Source organism: Drosophila rhopaloa, unplaced genomic scaffold (assembly GCF_018152115.1).
Source record: "Drosophila rhopaloa isolate 14029-0021.01 unplaced genomic scaffold, ASM1815211v1 contig_105, whole genome shotgun sequence".
Classification (NCBI taxonomy): domain Eukaryota; kingdom Metazoa; phylum Arthropoda; class Insecta; order Diptera; family Drosophilidae; genus Drosophila; species Drosophila rhopaloa.
In genome coordinates this window covers 1,392,501-1,399,661 of record NW_025334979.1, presented here as the reverse complement: position 1 = coordinate 1,399,661, position 7,161 = coordinate 1,392,501, and the positions used below count along the sequence as shown (strand labels likewise).

At 38.6% G+C, this 7,161-nt stretch overlaps 1 non-coding gene across 1 annotated transcript in view; it reads right to left on the bottom strand.

The window, feature by feature from the left end:
- Window positions 1–1,271: 1,271 nt before the first annotated feature.
- The window catches only part of LOC123038149, a 6,295-nt gene continuing 405 nt past the window's right edge, over window positions 1,272–7,161 (bottom strand). The window contains exon 1 of the ribosomal RNA XR_006417798.1: window positions 1,272–7,161. This exon is cut by the window's right edge and continues 405 nt beyond it. This is a non-coding gene — a ribosomal RNA (large subunit ribosomal RNA).

The following is a 7,161-nucleotide window of genomic DNA, read 5'->3' as shown; positions in this document are numbered from 1 at the left end:
GATTCTCATATATTTCTATATATTCAAATATATTTCTATAGATTTGCTTTATATTTGCTTTATATTTCTATATATTTCTATACATTTCGTTATATTTTTGTTGATTTCTATAGATTTCTATAGATTTCTATAGATTTCTATAGATTTCTATAGATTTCTATAGATTTCTATAGATTTCTATAGATTTCTATATATATATATATTTATATTTCATTTCATATATTTCTATACATTTCCTTCATATATGCATATATTTCTTTTATATTCAAATATATTTCTATAGTTTTCTATAGATTTCCATTGTTTTGCATTTCCTTATATTTCCATATATTTCTATATTATATCTATACATTTCTATAGATTTCTATTAATTTCCATATATTTCTATATATCTATACATTTCTATAGATTTCTATTTATTTCCATACATTTCTTTATATTTCCATATATTTCTTCTATATATCTATACATTTCTATAGACTTCTATTTATTTCCATACATTTCTTTATATTTCCATATTATTTCTATATATCTATAGATTTCGATTCATTTCTATACATTTTTTTATATTTCCATATATTTCTATATATCTATAGATTTCCATAGATTTCCATACATTTCTATACATTTCTTTATAGTTTCATATATTTCTATATGTCTATAAATTTCTATAGATTTCTATTCATTTCTATATATTTCTATACATTTTCATATAAAAGGAACATGTGTCTGACGTTCAGACTCTTACACTTTAATTTCATCCGTCAATTTGATTTATTATATTAATCATGCATGCGCGCGTCACTATTAGATGACGATGCGTTTGGCTACCTTAAGATAATCATAGTTAGACTCTTTTTACTTGAATTTCATCACTTTGATATATTTTCATACGCGTCACTAATAAGATGACGATGCATTTGGCTACCGTAAGATACTCCATATAGTTAGACTCTTTTTTCTTGAATTGTATCACACTTTGATTTAATTTTATGCGCGTCACTAATAAGATGACGATGCATTTGGCTACCGGTAAGAGATAGATACTCCATAGTTACACTCTTTATACATGAAATCGTATCAACTTAGATATAATTTCATGCACGTCACTAACTTATTAAATATAATAAGATGACGACTCATTTGGCTACAAAAAGAATTAAAATATATTATATATGTATATATATAATATAATACAATAAAATTATCAAAAATATATGATAATTCTAATTGTTTATATTATAATATATATAATATATTTTTTTGGTTTATCGAATCATCAAGCAAAGGATAAGCTTCAGTGGATCGCAGTATGGCAGCTGCTCAACCACTTACAACACCTTGCCTGTTACAAAAGTCGTTTACAATTGATTCTAGGCTTTGTCATTGTATTAAATAATGTTTTTATATGTAACTAGCGCGGCATCAGGTGATCGAAGATCCTCCCAATTTACTATGTTACAAATTACATTGGCATCACATCCATTGTCGTTCATAAATGAATATAAACTTTAAATGGTTTAGAAGCCATACAATGCAAATTGCCCCTTATTTATCATTGCAGTCCAGCACGGATACGACCTTAGAGGCGTTCAGGCATAATCCAACGGACGTAGCGTCATACCACTGTTCGCTCGAACAAGTATTGTGCCATTGGTCCGTACCTGCGGTTCCTCTCGTACTACGCAGGAATGCTGTCGCAACAACGTTTTGTCATTAGTAGGGTAAAACTAACCTGTCTCACGACGGTCTAAACCCAGCTCACGTTCCCTTGCATGGGTGAACAATCCAACGCTTGGTGAATTTTGCTTCACAATGATAGGAAGAGCCGACATCGAAGGATCAAAAAGCGACGTCGCTATGAACGCTTGGCCGCCACAAGCCAGTTATCCCTATGGTAACTTTTCTGACACCTCTTGTTAAAAACTCTTTAAACCAAAAGGATCGATAGGCCGAGCTTTTGCTGTCCCTGTGTGTACTGAACACCGAGATCAAGTCAGCATTTGCCCTTTTGCTCTATGTGTGGTTTCTGTCCGCACTGAGCTGGCCTTGGGACACCTCCGTTATTATTTGAGAGATGTACCGCCCCAGTCAAACTCCCTACCTGGCAATGTCCTTGAATTGGATCATACCTGAGTAATTGGAGTTATACCAAATTTTCAAATCAAAAATACATAAATGCACTGTTTTATTAAAGAATTTGTTTGCGATTATATAACAAACTCGTGATACTTTGATCAAGAAGCTTGCATCAAAACCCAATACCATAAGATATAATAAATATATCCGTATAATGGCTAGGAAATGATACACGTTCCATTTAATCAAGTAAGTAAGGAAACAATAAGAGTAGTGGTATTTCATTGGCGATACCAAACCGAGGTCTAATATCTCCCACTTATTCTACACCTCTTATGTCTCCTTACACTGCCAGATTAGAGTCAAGCTCAAAAGGGTCTTCTTTCCCCGCTAATTATTCCAAGCCCGTTCCCTTGGCTGTGGTTTCGCTAGATAGTAGATAGGGACAGTAGGAATCTCGTTAATCCATTCATGCGCGTCACTAATTAGATGACGAGGCATTTGGCTATTTTTTTTTTTTTTTTTTTTGATCGCTAAGGTATGGAAATCTTCGAAAGATACTAGGTCCGCCATCACCTTGTGTGGTCGGGTAATGTCTAGCATGCACGATTCACTGCTTTATTAGAACCTTCTTCACGTTGAGGGTTCTGCAATGCCTACGTACTAAAACCATCCTTATATTATATGATTACTACTTAAGCGATGTTTATGCCTTCTTTTTTTTTTGCCGAGGCAGCAGGCGTTATTTCATATGTACCAACGACTTCAAGCTACATAATCTCTTGAGTATCCACTTAGATACATAAACTGTCTGAAGCAGCTAAGACTGCCTCGCATCACTTGGATGCTTATGATATGGCTATCATATTTGCTAAGGAGACCCTTCGCAATCAACCGTTTGACCGATTGACCACTCCAGATCCCCCTCCAATTAATAGTGGCAGAATGGAACTCAATATCATATTCGCCTACGAACTTGCGCCGCAATTCCGTTCGTATGTCCGGTGTATCGTATTTTTGGATTTTGCGTTGATGCGCATCATCCAAAGGGTGTCCGTCTGTCGTAACCTGAACGTCAATCACATCAATGTGATTTGGTCGGACTACTACCAGGTCTGGTTTACGAAGGCCGGATTCTCCCTGCAGACTTGGTTCAACAATGACCACGCAGCCTCTCTCCTCAAGTCCCCGCTTGATTCGATTTACTACGCAGTTGTGTCTAGCTACTCGCCTCCCATGCGAGCGATAGCATTTTTGCATGATGTGGTTTGTTGTTTCGGGAGCATCACATCCTGCACGACACTGTCGATCCAATTCGTGCCTTCCCCTCGTAGTACGAGACTTTGTGGGTAGGGCATTTATCCGCAGTTTAATACCGTCAACGTATTCCTTTCCTGTTAGCAAACGCGTGGGTTGACTTACCCATCCGTGTTGCGGGCCATAATGACCCGCTTCACGGAGACCGTTACCATCAACAGACATGTACAATCTATCTGCCCAAAACTTTTCTATTGCCGGACGCGATAACAATTCATTTTGTTCAGCTAGCAACCTAACTCGGGCCTTCTGCATTTCGGTTTCGATGAAAGAGCTGGCTACTTCGGATTGGTCGAAGTGGGGCCATTTTATGTTGCTCAAACGTCGTAGGCGAAGCATCGGTGCCATCCATCGCAATGATGGAATCCCGAGTCCCCCACATTTTGGGGGGGCATGAACGAATGCTATCGGCACATCCGGTGGTAAACCTAACCATTTACGCACATAGAATCGTATTAATTTGTCAAATTTCCGTAACGCGCCTATCGTCACACTCCCAAGGGTAAGCTTGTGATAGAGTTGTGGGATGAGGACGGTTCGGAGGGCAAATAACTTCTGTTGAGGCTTTAGGGGAGCTTCGGACAATCTTTGTAGCTTTGGACCTACGTCCTCCGCCGGATTGCATTTCACTCTCCCGCTTGCATTAAACTTAATACCTAAATACTTCCACTCGTCTATACGTTTCAATGCTGGACATCCGTTCAAGCCTACACGGAAGCTCTGTGGGTCTAACACAGTACACTTCTGCTTCGGCTGACCCTTAATACCGACAGTAAAACACTTATCAGCATTAAGTTGGAGACCGACAGTGGCTAGAAAGTCAACTGTCTTATCCAGCAAAGTTTGTAATCCTAAACGAGTTTCCGCAAAAAGGACTAAATCGTCAGCAAACGCGGCCGCGTTTGTCATAGCAGTACCGACCTTGGCACCAATTTCTTTGGGAAAGGCTCTAAGTAACCTGTCGATAACCAGATTAAATAGAATAGGCGACAAAGGGTCGCCCTGCTTCACTCCTCTAGCAGGGACGAATTCCTCTGAACACCAACCTTCTCCGCAGAGACTGGTACCCCCAACCTCGTACGAATGCTGTACGTAGTCAACGAAGCCCTTCGGTGCGCCATAAGCTTTTAGGGTGTTTACAATAGCTGCATGAGACAAAGAGTCAAATGCCTTGCTTACATCCAGATTGGCAATGTAGCAAGAGCTAAAGCTTTTATGGCTACTCCTCAGAACTAAGTCAACTATCGTCGCATTATCGGCACATCCGTCTGTCGGTAAGAAGCCCCGCTGACTCGGGTCCCAATTGACTGATGAGGCCAATCGGGTTGCTAAAATTGCATTTAACTGTCTTACCAAGACTGAAGGCACCGATATTGGACGAAAGTCTTGCGGTCGTTTTGCCGTCGCCATCTTCGGGATGAAGATGGTTCTGGCTAGTCGGATAGAGCGTGGTAATTTTCCGCACCATAGAATTAGGTTCATTATGCGAAGCATAATGCCTGACGGCACCTCCCTTAAGAGATTTCGGCATATCCTAATAGTTACTCCCGCCGTTGACCCGCGCTTACTTGAATTTCTTCACTTTGACATTCAGAGCACTGGGCAGAAATCACATTGTGTCAACACCCGCTAGGGCCATCACAATGCTTTGTTTTAATTAGACAGTCGGATTCCCCAAGTCCGTGCCAGTTCTGAATTGATTGTTAATTGATAATCGTTATAATTAATAAGAACTAATTGGTTTGACCCAATTAGTATTCTTAAAAATTTTAGCAAGAAAGTTCCACAATTGGCTACAAACTAAACTATCCGGGGAACAAGTTACCACCATAAATGATAGAAACTCTATTTACCCAGAACGAGCACATAAACCATGTTATTGTTTCCCAATCAAGCCCGACTATCTCAATCTTCAGAGCCAATCCTTATCCCGAAGTTACGGATCTAATTTGCCGACTTCCCTTACCTACATTATTCTATCGACTAGAGACTCTTCACCTTGGAGACCAGCTGCGGATATTGGTACGGCCTGTTGAGAAGTTTGCGTGTCCCCACCATAAATTTTCAAGGTCCGAGGAGAAAATATCGACACAACAGTATATGTCATGCTCTTCTAGCCCATCTACCATATCTCTCTGCGAAAGACTTCCATGGTAGTACGGCTATAAAACAGAAAAGAAAACTCTTCCGATATCTCTCGACGGCTTCTTTATGGTCGTTCCTGTTGCCAGGATGAGCACGAGGCCCATATTTAATAACAAACGGATACTCAACAGGTTACGGAATTGGAACCGTATTCCCTTTCGTTCAAAATTATTCAAGTATATTATTATTGGCATTATTTGTATATATATATATTCGCTTTTTGGTTTTACTTGAAAATTTTCGGCTTTCGCCTTGAACTTAGGACCGACTAACTCGTGATCAACCACTGTTCACACGAAACCCTTCTCCACTTCAGTCCTCCAAGGTCTCATTCGATTATTTGCTACTACCACCAAGATCTGTACCAATGGCAGCTCCATGCAGGCTTACGCCAAACACTTCTACGCATACCATTGTACCTTCCTACTCACTAAAGTTTCAAAATTTATATTACAAGTAACATAAATCATCTACTTTAGCGGTAATGTATAGGTATACAACTTAAGCGCCATCCATTTTAAGGGCTAGTTGCTTCGGCAGGTGAGTTGTTACACACTCCTTAGCGGATTTCGACTTCCATGATCACCGTCCTGCTGTTTTAAGCAACCAACGCCTTTCATGGTATCTGCATGAGTTGTTAATTTGGGCACCGTAACATTACGTTTGGTTCATCCCACAGCGCCAGTTCTGCTTACCAAAAGTGGCCCACTGGGCACATTATATCATAACCTTAAACTTCATATCAAGAAAGTTAAGGTTCTTACCCATTTAAAGTTTGAGAATAGGTTAAGATCGTTTCGACCCTAAGGCCTCTAATCATTCGCTTTACCAGATAAGATTATTTTATATAACATTAAAATGCACCAGCTATCCTGAGGGAAACTTCGGAAGGAACCAGCTACTAGATGGTTCGATTGGTCTTTCGCCCCTATACTCAATTCTGACAATCGATTTGCACGTCAGAACTGTTTCGGTCTTCCATCAGGGTTTCCCCTGACTTCAACCTGATCAAGTATAGTTCACCATCTTTCGGGTCACAGCATATCTGCTCAAGGTACGTTCCAGTTAGAGGCATAAATAATATAAATATCATTATACATAACTATATAGAACGCCCCGGGATTGTGTTAATTAGCTATAAATAGTTAAAAAACTAATCCCATTAATAGTCAAGTTAATTACGCTATTAGGTTTATATCCCAATAACTTGCACATATGTTAGACTCCTTGGTCCGTGTTTCAAGACGGGTCCCGAAGGTATCCTGAATCTTTCGCATTGTTAATCATACAAATGCTTATAATAAACACAAAAATCAATGATAATTATGCCATTATATAATTCCGAAAAATTAACGCACTGTATTCATATAAATCTATCAACACTTTATCAAATTAATGACATTTAATCTGTGTTAAAACGCAAGCATTTTAATTGGAATAAACTATAAGCCATATTTTATGATAAATTTTGTATGTTAATAGATTACAATGTCCTTATATGGAAAAAATGCACACTATTATCATAATATTGTTTAAATATTAAAATTTTAATGATGAATTTTCCATAATGGATATTCAGGTTCATCGGGCTTAACCTCTAAGCAGTTTCACGTACTGTTT